The sequence below is a fragment of the Phyllobates terribilis genome, unplaced genomic scaffold, assembly GCF_046119375.1.
Source record: "Phyllobates terribilis strain yellow unplaced genomic scaffold, ASM4611937v1 Scaffold_13__5_contigs__length_258822181, whole genome shotgun sequence".
NCBI lineage: Eukaryota > Metazoa > Chordata > Amphibia > Anura > Dendrobatidae > Phyllobates > Phyllobates terribilis.
In genome coordinates this window covers 107,915,926-107,929,435 of record NW_027362773.1, presented here as the reverse complement: position 1 = coordinate 107,929,435, position 13,510 = coordinate 107,915,926, and positions in this window count along the sequence as shown.

Sequence of the window (13,510 nt, the reverse complement as noted above, 5' to 3'; positions counted from 1 at the left end):
CTATCCGGATCTTGATGCACTGCTTCACAAGGTCCGCATAGAGTGCGCTCACTTGCGGCGTTCCAGCAATGCAAGATCACGCATTGCAGCTCTGCAGCGCCGATTACGTCTTCCGGAACATCGCATCATATGTGACCTACCCACCAGGTGGAATTCAATGTTACATATGTTGGAGAGGTTGTGTGAGCAGCAGGCAGCAGTAATGGAGTACCAGCTGCAGCAGGCGCAAACAAGTCGCAGTGCGCGCCGTTCACACTTCACCACCACTGAGTGGGTCTCTATGAAGGACATTTGCCACGTTTTGCGTGCCTTCGATTATTCCACGCGGATGGCGAGTGCAGATGATGCACTAGTCAGCATGACTATCCCCCTTATCTGCCTGCTTGAAAAAATACTGCAAGCACTAAGGGACGAGGTTTTGGAAGAGGTGGAGGATGAGGAGGCACAAATGCCATCTGCTTCTCTACAGTCTGCGCAACGTGGTTCCTCACAAAGGCCTAGGCAGGGGACACTTTGTGAGGAGGATGAGGAGGAGTCAATGGATGAGGAAGACATCTGTCCAGAGGAGGGAGGTACACAATGCTCTAGTAGTCAGTATCTAGAGCGAGGGTGGGGTGATGCAGAGCAGGCAGAGATCACGCCTCAAGCAGGGGACAGCGTTTCTTGGCCAGTTGGCAGTCTGCAGCACATGGTTGATTTCATGCTGCAGTGCCTGAGAAACGACCGCCGCATCGCCCACATTCTCAACACGGCTGATTATTGGGTGTCCACCCTCCTAGATCCTCGCTACCGGGACAACTTAGAAAGCCTCATAACACCGTTGAACCGGGAGCGTAAAATGCGGGAGTACCAAGACGCACTGGTGCATTCCATCATGTTCTCCATTCCAACCGAGAGCAGTGCTGCTAGTGCTTTACAAAGCAGCTCAGTGCGTCGAGGCAGTGAAGGAAGCTCTGCACAAAGAGGGAGCAGAAGCAGCGCCTCAGCACAAGGCAAGACCAGTATGGCCGAAATGTGGCAAAGTTTTGTGTCCCCGCCGCCACAAATGTCTACACCATCACAGACGGCTCCAGTCAGCAGGAGGCAACGTTTCCGTCAGATGGTGACAGACTACATGTCTTGCCCTCTTAGTGTACTCCCAGACGGCTCTTCTCCCTTCAAGTTTTGGGTCTGTAAGCTGGATACATGGCCAGAGCTTAGTCAGTATGCATTGGAGGTGCTAGCTTGCCCTGCTGCTAGTGTATTATCGGAATGCGTCTTTAGTGCCGCAAGTGGTGTACTAACAGACCGTAGCATGCGACTATCCTCCGATAACGTTGACCGGCTTACTTTTCTCAAAATGAACAAGGCCTGGATCTCTCATGAATTTGCCAGTCCTCTTCCAGAATAAATAATTGGTTGGCAACAGTATCCAGGTCTCCTGTTCTGTTCATGTTTCTACCACCTGAACTGTAATCCCTGAGCTCCAACACCGCCAGTTGGCGCTCGGAAGTGCCGTCTGCACAGTCAACACTTGCTGCCGTGTTATTGGGGTTCAGTAACGTCAGCTGTTCCCCTGCTGTGCGGACGGCAATTTCTCCTGCTCTGTCCACATTCTCACTACTACAGATTTTAAAGTTGCTCCAATTACACCTCTGGCTCCTCTGTTTTCAGTATTATCCCTGAGCTCCAACACCGCCAGTTGGTGCACGGAAGTGCCGTCTGCACAGTCAACACTTGCTGCCGTGTTATTGGGGTTCAGTAACGTCAGCTGTTCCCCTGCTGTGCGGACGGCAATTTCTCCTGCTCTGTCCACATTCTCACTACTACAGATTTTAAAGTTGCTCCAATTACACCTTTGGCTCCTCTGTTTTCAGTATTATCCCTGAGCTCCAACACCGCCAGTTGGCGCACGGAAGTGCCGTCTGCACAGTCAACACTTGTTGCCGTGTTATTGGGGTTCAGTAACGTCAGCTGTTCCCCTGCTGTGCGGACGGCAATTTCTCCTGCTCTGTCCACATTCTCACTACTACAGATTTTAAAGTTGCTCCAATTACACCTCTGGCTCCTCTGTTTTCAGTATTATCCCTGAGCTCCAACACCGCCAGTTGGCGCACGGAAGTGCCGTCTGCACAGTCAACACTTGCTGCCGTGTTATTGGGGTTCAGTAACGTCAGCTGTTCCCCTGCTGTGCGGACGGCAATTTCTCCTGCTCTGTCCACATTCTCACTACTACAGATTTTAAAGTTGCTCCAATTACATCTCTGGCTCCTCTGTTTTCAGTATTATCCCTGAGCTCCAACACCGCCAGTTGGCGCACAGAAGTGCCGTCTGCAGTCAACACTTTCTGCCGTGTTATTGGGGTTCAGTAACGTCAGCTGTTCCCCTGCTGTGCGGACGGCAATTTCTCCTGCTCTGTCCACATCCACTGTACTACTGATTTAAAACCTCCTCCAAATACACCTCTGGCTCCTCTGTTTTCAGTATTATCCCTGAGCTCCAACACCGCCAGTTGGCGCATGGAAGTGCCGTCTGCACAGTCAACACTTGCTGCCGTGTTATTGGGGTTCAGTAACGTCAGCTGTTCCCCTGCTGTGCGGACGGCAATTTCTCCTGCTCTGTCCACATCCACTGTACTACTGATTTAAAACCTCCTCCAAATACACCTCTGGCTCCTCTGTTTTCAGTATTATCCCTGAGCTCCAACACCGCCAGTTGGCGCTCGGAAAGGAAGTCTGCACAGTCAACACTTGCTGCCATGTTATTGGGGTTCAGTAACGTCAGCTGTTCCCCTGCTGTGCGGACAGCAATTTCTCCTGCTCTGTCCACATCCACTGTACTACTGATTTAAAACTTGCTCCAATTACACCTCTGGCTCCACTCTGTTTTTAGTATTTACCCTGGGTTCCAGCACCGCCAGCTGGTTCTCGGCAGTGCCTTTGGATTAGGTGCCTCCTTCTCGGTATCCAAGTTCCACCAACGTCTGCTGGTCCTTGGTAGTGCTTTCTGGCACAGGTACCTCCTGCTTAGTAACCGAGTTCCAGTACCGTCAGCTGGTCTTCGGCAGTTCCATTGGCTCTTGTACCTTCTGCTACCCATCCGGGTTCCAGTACCGTCAGCTGGTCCTCGGTAGTTCCATTTGCTCTTGTACCTTCTGCTACCTATCCGGGTTCCAGTACCGTCAGCTGGTCCTCGGTAGTTCCATTTTCTCTTGTACCTTCTACTACCCATCCGAGTTCCAGTACCGTCAGCTGGTTCTTGGCAGTGACTTTGGCATGGGTACTCCCTCCTGCCCAGCCTGGTTCCAGCACGCCAGCGGTTTCCGGGTAGTGTCAACGTCACTTTGCCTGCAATGCGTTGTCCTGTCGTGTTGCGGTCGGGTTAGCCGCCTCTATGGTGCCTGCAGTTTAGGTGACTCCTATGTGGGCTGCGGGATCTGGCAATGAAGGCTGGTTCCATAGTGCCAAAAGGACAAGCACCCCCTGTAGGACTGTGGGTTTTGGTAACTGCGGCCGGCTCGCGGCCTTGAACTTTTTTTTACATGGGTACCTTCTGCTACCCATCCGGGTTCCAGTACCGTCAGCTGGTTCTCGGCAGTGCCTTTGGATTAGGTGCCTCCTTCTCGGTATCCAAGTTCCACCAACGTCTGCTGGTCCTTGGTAGTGCTTTCTGGCACAGGTACCTCCTGCTTAGTAACTGAGTTCCAGTACCGTCAGCTGGTCTTCGGCAGTTCCATTGGCTCTTGTACCTTCTGCTACCCATCCGGGTTCCAGTACCGTCAGCTGGTCCTCGGTAGTTCCATTTGCTCTTGTACCTTCTACTACCCATCCGGGTTCCAGTACCGTCAGCTGGTTCTCGGCAGTAACTTTGGCATGGGTACTCCCTCCTGCCCAGCCTGGTTCCAGCACGCCAGCTGTTTCCGGGTAGTGTCAACGTCACTTTGCCTCCAATGTGTTGTCCTGTTGTGTTGCGGTCGGGTTAGCCGACTCTATGGTGCCTGCAGTTTAGGTGACTCCTATGTGGGCTGCGGGATCTGGCAATGAAGGCTGGTTCCATAGTGCCAATAGGACAAGCACCCCCTGTAGGACTGTGGATTTTGGTAACTGCGGCCGGCTCGCGGCCTTGAACTTTTTTTTACATGGGTACCTTCTGCTACCCATCCGGGTTCCAGTACCGTCAGCTGGTTCTCGGCAGTGCCTTTGGATTAGGTGCCTCCTTCTCGGTATCCAAGTTCCACCAACGTCTGCTGGTCCTTGGTAGTGCTTTCTGGCACAGGTACCTCCTGCTTAGTAACCGAGTTCCAGTACCGTCAGCTGGTCTTCGGCAGTTCCATTGGCTCTTGTACCTTCTGCTACCCATCCGGGTTCCAGTACCGTCAGCTGGTCCTCAGTAGTTCCTCAGCTTTCTTGTACCTTCTGCTACATTTCCAAGTTCAAGCTTTTTGAAATGGTTCTTGGTAATCACTCTAGATCTCCCTGATGAGGACCCTGAAGACGAGGACCCTGAAGACCAACCCTAAGAAGACGAGGACCCCAAAGACGACGACGCTGAAGACGAGGACCCTGAAGACGAGGACCCTGAAGACCATCCCGAAGAAGACGAGGACCCTGAAGACCACCCCGAAGAAGACGAGGACCGCGAAGACGAGGACCCAGAAGACCAACCCGAAGAGGACGAGGACCCCGAAGACGAGGACCCCCGAAGACGACGACCCTGAAGACCACCCCGAAGAAGACCAAGAAGATGACCCTGAAGAAGTTGACCAAGAGGACAAAGAAGAGAAGACAAGCACCAAGATACAGAAGAACAAGAGACAGAAAACCAAGAAGCAGAAATACAAGAAGCTGCAGAACAAAAAGTGGAAGAACATTAAGCATAAGACTAAAAATCAGAGCAAAAGATAATATCTAAATTATAAGCAGAAGATGACTAAGCAGTGTATGGGGGTGAGTCCGTTCCTCCTCGTGGTGCCCCTGGAAAAGACCTGCTGCTGCAGGCCAAACTGAACGCGGACAAATCCTGTTGTAAATCTTTTGTGACGGGCAGAACGAAAGGTGTAATGTCTAACCTTTTATAGATAACAACTACAGGAATGCCTGCCACAAATAAGAATATGATGAAGAAGAAGAAGATGAAGAAGATGAAGAAGTAGAATATGAAGAATGTAAAAAAAAGAATAATACGAAGAAGGTGAAGAAGAAGAAGATGAAGAAGGTGAAGAAGAAGTGGATGAAAAAGATGCTGAGGATGATGAAGGAGAAAGTGTGGGAGAAGTAAAAAAGAAGGTGAAGAGCATGGAAGTAGTGAAACATAAATATCTGACAAAATATAAAAATACTTAACATAGTCAATATTTCCGTAACTCAGAACGTCTTAAAAAAAAATATTAATTCCTGCTATTCCATTTGATTGGGCTAAACCTCTATGCCTTTATTGTCTCCCCCACCTCCCCCAATACATTCTACATTATTCTTAGTTGTTTTCCTTCATGTAGAATTAACCTACAAGGAAAGAAAGGGTTTATTTTCATTCCGATATTTCTGTCCCATTGACTTGCATTGGTTTCCGGTATCGGAATCGGCGATATCCGATACTTTTTCGGTATCGGTCCGATCCAATCCGATCCGATATTTCCCGATATCGGAAGGAATCGCTCAACACTAGTCATTGGCTGTCTATGTCACATGTCCTTGCCCTATAAGACCCAGCCATTTTCCCCGTCGCCATCATTTTCTCACTGCTGCAGCTGAGTGTTAGATGGCACTGCTGCTGCTGTTAGCATTCTCACTACTACAGATTTTAAAGTTGCTCCAATTACACCTCTGGCTCCTCTGTTTTCAGTATTATCCATGAGCTCCAACACCGCCAGTTGGCGCACGGAAGTGCCGTCTGCACAGTCAACACTTGCTGCTGTGTTATTGGGGTTCAGTAACGTCAGCTGTTCCCCTGCTGTGCGGACGGCAATTTCTCCTGCTCTGTCCACATTCTCATTACTACAGATTTTAAAGTTGCTCCAATTACACCTCTGGCTCCTCTGTTTTCAGTATTATCCCTGAGCTCCAATACCGACAGTTGGCGCACGGAAGTGCCGTCTGCACAGTCAACACTTGCTGCCGTGTTATTGGGGTTCAGTAACGTCAGCTGTTCCCCTGCTGTGCGGACGGCAATTTCTCCTGCTCTGTCCACATTCTCACTACTACAGATTTTAAAGTTGCTCCAATTACATCTCTGGCTCCTCTGTTTTCAGTATTATCCCTGAGCTCCAACACCGCCAGTTGGCGCACAGAAGTGCCGTCTGCAGTCAACACTTTCTGCCGTGTTATTGGGGTTCAGTAACGTCAGCTGTTCCCCTGCTGTGCGGACGGCAATTTCTCCTGCTCTGTCCACATCCACTGTACTACTGATTTAAAACCTCCTCCAAATACACCTCTGGCTCCTCTGTTTTCAGTATTATCCCTGAGCTCCAACACCGCCAGTTGGCGCATGGAAGTGCCGTCTGCACAGTCAACACTTGCTGCCGTGTTATTGGGGTTCAGTAACGTCAGCTGTTCCCCTGCTGTGCGGACGGCAATTTCTCCTGCTCTGTCCACATCCACTGTACTACTGATTTAAAACCTCCTCCAAATACACCTCTGGCTCCTCTGTTTTCAGTATTATCCCTGAGCTCCAACACCGCCAGTTGGCGCTCGGAAAGGAAGTCTGCACAGTCAACACTTGCTGCCATGTTATTGGGGTTCAGTAACGTCAGCTGTTCCCCTGCTGTGCGGACAGCAATTTCTCCTGCTCTGTCCATATCCACTGTACTACTGATTTAAAACTTGCTCCAATTACACCTCTGGCTCCACTCTGTTTTTAGTATTTACCCTGGGTTCCAGCACCGCCAGCTGGTTCTCGGCAGTGCCTTTGGATTAGGTGCCTCCTTCTCGGTATCCAAGTTCCACCAACGTCTGCTGGTCCTTGGTAGTGCTTTCTGGCACAGGTACCTCCTGCTTAGTAACCGAGTTCCAGTACCGTCAGCTGGTCTTCGGCAGTTCCATTGGCTCTTGTACCTTCTGCTACCCATCCGGGTTCCAGTACCGTCAGCTGGTCCTCGGTAGTTCCATTTGCTCTTGTACCTTCTGCTACCCATCCGGGTTCCAGTACCGTCAGCTGGTCCTCGGTAGTTCCATTTTCTCTTGTACCTTCTACTACCCATCCGAGTTCCAGTACCGTCAGCTGGTTCTCGGCAGTGACTTTGGCATGGGTACTCCCTCCTGCCCAGCCTGGTTCCAGCACGCCAGCGGTTTCCGGGTAGTGTCAACGTCACTTTGCCTGCAATGCGTTGTCCTGTCGTGTTGCGGTCGGGTTAGCCGCCTCTATGGTGCCTGCAGTTTAGGTGACTCCTATGTGGGCTGCGGGATCTGGCAATGAAGGCTGGTTCCATAGTGCCAAAAGGACAAGCACCCCCTGTAGGACTGTGGGTTTTGGTAACTGCGGCCGGCTCGTGGCCTTGAACTTTTTTTTACATGGGTACCTTCTGCTACCCATCCGGGTTCCAGTACCGTCAGCTGGTTCTCGGCAGTGCCTTTGGATTAGGTGCCTCCTTCTCGGTATCCAAGTTCCACCAACGTCTGCTGGTCCTTGGTAGTGCTTTCTGGCACAGGTACCTCCTGCTTAGTAACCGAGTTCCAGTACCGTCAGCTGGTCTTCGGCAGTTCCATTGGCTCTTGTACCTTCTGCTACCCATCCGGGTTCCAGTACCGTCAGCTGGTCCTCGGTAGTTCCATTTGCTCTTGTACCTTCTACTACCCATCCGGGTTCCAGTACCGTCAGCTGGTTCTCGGCAGTAACTTTGGCATGGGTACTCCCTCCTGCCCAGCCTGGTTCCAGCACGCCAGCTGTTTCCGGGTAGTGTCAACGTCACTTTGCCTCCAATGTGTTGTCCTGTTGTGTTGCGGTCGGGTTAGCCGACTCTATGGTGCCTGCAGTTTAGGTGACTCCTATGTGGGCTGCGGGATCTGGCAATGAAGGCTGGTTCCATAGTGCCAATAGGACAAGCACCCCCTGTAGGACTGTGGATTTTGGTAACTGCGGCCGGCTCGCGGCCTTGAACTTTTTTTTACATGGGTACCTTCTGCTACCCATCCGGGTTCCAGTACCGTCAGCTGGTTCTCGGCAGTGCCTTTGGATTAGGTGCCTCCTTCTCGGTATCCAAGTTCCACCAACGTCTGCTGGTCCTTGGTAGTGCTTTCTGGCACAGGTACCTCCTGCTTAGTAACCGAGTTCCAGTACCGTCAGCTGGTCTTCGGCAGTTCCATTGGCTCTTGTACCTTCTGCTACCCATCCGGGTTCCAGTACCGTCAGCTGGTCCTCAGTAGTTCCTCAGCTTTCTTGTACCTTCTGCTACATTTCCAAGTTCAAGCTTTTTGAAATGGTTCTTGGTAATCACTCTAGATCTCCCTGATGAGGACCCTGAAGACGAGGACCCTGAAGACCAACCCTAAGAAGACGAGGACCCCAAAGACGACGACCCTGAAGACGAGGACCCTGAAGACGAGGACCCTGAAGACCATCCCGAAGAAGACGAGGACCCTGAAGACCACCCCGAAGAAGACGAGGACCGCGAAGACGAGGACCCAGAAGACCAACCCGAAGAGGACGAGGACCCCGAAGACGAGGACCCCCGAAGACGACGACCCTGAAGACCACCCCGAAGAAGACCAAGAAGATGACCCTGAAGAAGTTGACCAAGAGGACAAAGAAGAGAAGACAAGCACCAAGATACAGAAGAACAAGAGACAGAAAACCAAGAAGCAGAAATACAAGAAGCTGCAGAACAAAAAGCGGAAGAACATTAAGCATAAGACTAAAAATCAGAGCAAAAGATAATATCTAAATTATAAGCAGAAGATGACTAAGCAGTGTATGGGGGTGAGTCCGTTCCTCCTCGTGGTGCCCCTGGAAAAGACCTGCTGCTGCAGGCCAAACTGAACGCGGACAAATCCTGTTGTAAATCTTTTGTGACGGGCAGAACGAAAGGTGTAATGTCTAACCTTTTATAGATAACAACTACAGGAATGCCTGCCACAAATAAGAATATGATGAAGAAGAAGAAGATGAAGAAGATGAAGAAGTAGAATATGAAGAATGTAAAAAAAAGAATAATACGAAGAAGGTGAAGAAGAAGAAGATGAAGAAGGTGAAGAAGAAGTGGATGAAAAAGATGCTGAGGATGATGAAGGAGAAAGTGTGGGAGAAGTAAAAAAGAAGGTGAAGAGCATGGAAGTAGTGAAACATAAATATCTGACAAAATATAAAAATACTTAACATAGTCAATATTTCCGTAACTCAGAACGTCTTAAAAAAAAATATTAATTCCTGCTATTCCATTTGATTGGGCTAAACCTCTATGCCTTTATTGTCTCCCCCACCTCCCCCAATACATTCTACATTATTCTTAGTTGTTTTCCTTCATGTAGAATTAACCTACAAGGAAAGAAAGGGTTTATTTTCATTCCGATATTTCTGTCCCATTGACTTGCATTGGTTTCCGGTATCGGAATCGGCGATATCCGATACTTTTTCGGTATCGGTCCGATCCAATCCGATCCGATATTTCCCGATATCGGAAGGAATCGCTCAACACTAGTCATTGGCTGTCTATGTCACATGTCCTTGCCCTATAAGACCCAGCCATTTTCCCCGTCGCCATGATTTTCTCACTGCTGCAGCTGAGTGTTAGATGGCACTGCTGCTGCTGTTAGCATTCTCACTACTACAGATTTTAAAGTTGCTCCAATTACACCTCTGGCTCCTCTGTTTTCAGTATTATCCATGAGCTCCAACACCGCCAGTTGGCGCACGGAAGTGCCGTCTGCACAGTCAACACTTGCTGCTGTGTTATTGGGGTTCAGTAACGTCAGCTGTTCCCCTGCTGTGCGGACGGCAATTTCTCCTGCTCTGTCCACATTCTCACTACTACAAATTTTAAAGTTGCTCCAATTACACCTCTGGCTCCTCTGTTTTCAGTATTATCCCTGAGCTCCAATACCGACAGTTGGCGCACGGAAGTGCCGTCTGCACAGTCAACACTTGCTGCCGTGTTATTGGGGTTCAGTAACGTCAGCTGTTCCCCTGCTGTGTGGACGGCAATTTCTCCTGCTCTGTCCACATTCTCACTACTACAGATTTTAAAGTTGCTCCAATTACACCTCTGGCTCCTCTGTTTTCAGTATTATCCCTGAGCTCCAACACCGCCAGTTGGCGCACGGAAGTGCCGTCTGCACAGTCAACACTTGCTGCCGTGTTATTGGGGTTCAGTAACGTCAGCTGTTCCCCTGCTGTGCGGACGGCAATTTCTCCTGCTCTGTCCACATTCTCACTACTACAGATTTTAAAGTTGCTCCAATTACACCTCTGGCTCCTCTGTTTTCAGTATTATCCCTGAGCTCCAACACCGCCAGTTGGCGCTCGGAAGTGCCATCTGCAAAGTCAACACTTGCTGCCGTGTTATTGGGGTTCAGTAACGTCAGCTGTTCCCCTGCTAGGCGGACGGCAATTTCTCCTGCTCTGTCCACATTTTCACTACTACAGATTTTAAAGTTGCTCCAATTACACCTCTGGCTCCTCTGTTTTCAGTATTATCCCTGAGCTCCAACACCGCCAGTTGGCGCACGGAAGTGCCGTCTGCACAGTCAACACTTGCTGCCGTATTATTGGGGTTCAGTAACGTCAGCTGTTCCCCTGCTGTGCGGACGGCAATTTCTCCTGCTCTGTCCACATTCTCACTACTACAGATTTTAAAGTTGCTCCAATTACACCTCTGGCTCCTCTGTTTTCAGTATTATCCCTGAGCTCCAACACCGCCAGTTGGCGCTCGGAAGTGCTGTCTGCACAGTCAACACTTGCTGCCATGTTATTGGGGTTCAGTAACGTCAGCTGTTCCCCTGCTGTGCGGACGGCAATTTCTCCTGCTCTGTCCACATCCACTGTACTACTGATTTAAAACTTCCTCCAAATACACCTCTGGCTCCTCTGTTTTCAGTATTATCCCTGAGCTCCAACACCGCCAGTTGGCGCACGGAAGTGCCTTCTGCACAGTCAACACTTGCTGCCGTGTTATTGGGATTCAGTAACGTCAGCTGTTCCCCTGCTGTGCGGACGACAATTTCTAATGCTCTGTCCACATCCACTGTACTACTGATTTAAAACCTCCTCCAAATACACCTCTGGCTCCTCTGTTTTCAGTATTATCCCTGAGCTCCAACACCGCCAGTTGGCGCTCGGAAGGGCCGTCTGCACAGTCAACACTTGCTGCCATGTTATTGGGGTTCAGTAACGTCAGCTGTTCCCCTGCTGTGCGGACGACAATTTCTCCTGCTCTGTCCACATCCACTGTACTACTGATTTAAAACTTGCTCCAATTACACCTCTGGCTCCACTCTGTTTTTAGTATTCACCCTGGGTTCCAGCACCGCCAGCTGGTTCTCGGCAGTGCCTTTGGATTAGGTGCCTCCTTCTCGGTATCCAAGTTCCACCAACGTCTGCTGGTCCTTGGTAGTGCTTTCTGGCACAGGTACCTCCTGCTTAGTAACCGAGTTCCAGTACCGTCAGCTGGTCTTCGGCAGTTCCATTGGCTCTTGTACCTTCTGCTACCCATCCGGGTTCCAGTACCGTCAGCTGGTCCTTGGTAGTTCCTCAGCTTTCTTGTACCTTCTGCTACATTTCCAAGTTAAAGCTTTTTGAAATGGTTCTTGGTAATCACTCTAGATCTCCCTGACGAGGACCCTGAAGACGAGGACCCTGAAGACCAACCCTAAGAAGACGAGGACCCCGAAGACGACGACCCTGAAGACGAGGACCCTGAAGACCACCCCGAAGAAGACGAGGACCCTGAAGACCACCCCGAAGAAGACGAGGACCCTGAAGACCACCCCGAAGAAGACGAGGACCCCGAAGACGAGGACCCAGAAGACCAACCCGAAGAAGACGAGGACCCCGAAGACGAGGACCCCCGAAGACGACGACCCTGAAGACCACCCCGAAGAAGACCAAGAAGATGACCCTGAAGAAGTTGACCAAGAGGACAAAGAAGAGAAGACAAGCACCAAGATACAGAAGAACAAGAGACAGAAAACCAAGAAGCAGAAATACAAGAAGCTGCAGAACAAAAAGCGGAAGAACATTAAGCATAAGACTAAAAATCAGAGCAAAAGATAATATCTAAATTATAAGCAGAAGATGACTAAGCAGTGTATGGGGGTGAGTCCGTTCCTCCTCGTGGTGCCCCTGGAAAAGACCTGCTGCTGCAGGCCAAACTGAACGCGGACAAATCCTGTTGTAAATCTTTTGTGACGGGCAGAACGAAAGGTGTAATGTCCAACCTTTTATAGATAACAACTACAGGAATGCCTGCCACAAATAAGAATATGATGAAAAAGAAGAAGATGAAGAAGATGAAGAAGTAGAATATGAAGAATGTAAAAAAAAAGAATAATACGAAGAAGATGAAGAAGAAGAAGAAGATGAAGAAGGTGAAGAAGAAGTGGATGAAAAAGATGCTGAGGATGATGAAGGAGAAAGTGTGGGAGAAGTAAAAAAGAAGGTGAAGAGCATGGAAGTAGTGAAACATAAATATCTGACAAAATATAAAAATACTTCACATAGTCAATATTTCCGTAACTCAGAACGTCTTAAAAAAATATTAATTCCTGCTATTCCATTTGATTGGGCTAAACCTCTATGCCTTTATTGTCTCCCCCACCTCCCCCAATACATTCTACATTATTCTTAGTTGTTTTCCTTCATGTAGAATTAACCTACAAGGAAAGAAAGGGTTTATTTTCATTCCGATATTTCTGTCCCATTGACTTGCATTGGTTTCCGGTATCGGAATCGGCGATATCTGATACTTTTTCGGTATCGGTCCGATCCAATCCGATCCGATATTTCCCGATATCGGAAGGTATCGCTCAACACTAGTCATTGGCTGTCTATGTCACATGTCCTTGCCCTATAAGACCCAGCCATTTTCCCGTCGCCATCATTTTCTCACTGCTGCAGCTGAGTGTTAGATGGCACTGCTGCTGCTGTTAGCGCTATATTGTGTAACTTAATTGCAAGCTAATTTTCTCTTAAATAGACAGAAAGGTTTAGGGAGTAGGGACTAGTTTGTAATTGCAGCCCTTTTGAGGGCTAGGTTACAGCAGTTCCTAGCACTTTTTCCCAGGCAGGTCTGTTTTAGTGCTGTGCAAGTGTTTTTCACAGCATTTGGCTAAATCTAGCTAGGCAAATCCTTTTGGGCCTCTTGCAGTGTGTGTTAGTCAGTGGAGTAGCCTATCTGTGTTGCAAGCTATACCACGTGTGTATGTAATACAATTTTTTTACTGCACCTAGCCAAGTAAAACCTTTTGGGCCTGTAGCAGTGTGTGATACTCATTCTATTAGGCCATCTATACTAAGCTCCACCAGCTTTCAAATTACTAATAATTTTTAGCTGCATCTTGCCTGGAAAATAATTTTGGGCATAATAGTAGTGTGTGGTACTCATTGT